We start from the raw sequence: 1,159 nt of genomic DNA on the forward strand, positions 1-1,159 counted from the left end.
GTACAGCCAGTGTAGGAGAACATTCCCCACACCATGATGCCGGGTGTTGGCCCTGTGTGCCTCGGTCGTATGCAGTCCTGATTGTGGCGCTCACCTGCACGGCACCAAACACGCATACGACCATCATTGGCACCAAGGCAGAAGCGACTCTCATCGCTGAAGACGACACGTCTCCATTCGTCCCTCCATTCACGCCTGACGCGACACCACTGGAGGCGGGCTGCACGATGTTGGGGCGTGAGCGGAAGACGGCCTAACGGTGTGCGGGACCGTAGCCCAGCTTCATGGAGACGGTTGCGAATGGTCCACGCTGATACCCCAGGAGCATCAGTGTCCCTAATTTGCTGGGAAGTGTCGGTGCGGTCCCCTACGGCACTGCGTAGGATCCTACGGTCTTGGCGTGCATCCGTGCGTCGCTGCGGTCCGGTCCCAGGTCGACGGGCACGTGCACCTTCCGCCGACCACTGGCGACAACATCGATGTACTGTGGAGACCTCACGCCCCACGTGTTGAGCAATTCGGCGGTACGTCCACCCGGCCTCCCGCATGCCCACTACACGCCCTCGCTCAAAGTCCGTCAACTGCACATACGGTTCACGTCCACGCTGTCGCGGCATGCTACCAGTGTTAAAGACTGCGATGGAGCTCCGTATGCCACGGCAAACTGGCTGACACTGACGGCGGCGGTGCACAAATGCTGCGCAGCTAGCGCCATTCGACGGCCAACACCGCGGTTCCTGGTGTGTCCGCTGTGCCGTGCGTGTGATCATTGCTTGTACAGCCCTCTCGCAGTGTCCGGAGCAAGTATAGCGGGTCTGACACACCGGTGTCAATGTGTTCTTTTTTCCATTTCCAGGAGTGTAGTTTTACTAGGTAACTCACTTTGAACTAAAATTACTGTGTTCAACCAGTGTTTCTCCCGACCTCGCGCATAGAGAGAAACAGTAGCACGTCGCAAATGGTTTTCTCGACCAAGCGAAGCTCGCAAATCGCTATTTATCGACCGTAGTCGCATGTTGCAACCATAGCTGAAATCTTGTGCGAATTTTCTCAATTTCTATCCTCTCAATCCTTAGTTTAAAATGTTGATCACTCAAAAACGAATGTAAACTGCAGAGCTGATCCAGAGCTTCACATACGTAATGGGCTGTTGTTATAC

The sequence above is a fragment of the Schistocerca gregaria genome, chromosome X (genome assembly GCF_023897955.1).
Source record: "Schistocerca gregaria isolate iqSchGreg1 chromosome X, iqSchGreg1.2, whole genome shotgun sequence".
Taxonomy (NCBI): Eukaryota; Metazoa; Arthropoda; class Insecta; order Orthoptera; family Acrididae; genus Schistocerca; species Schistocerca gregaria.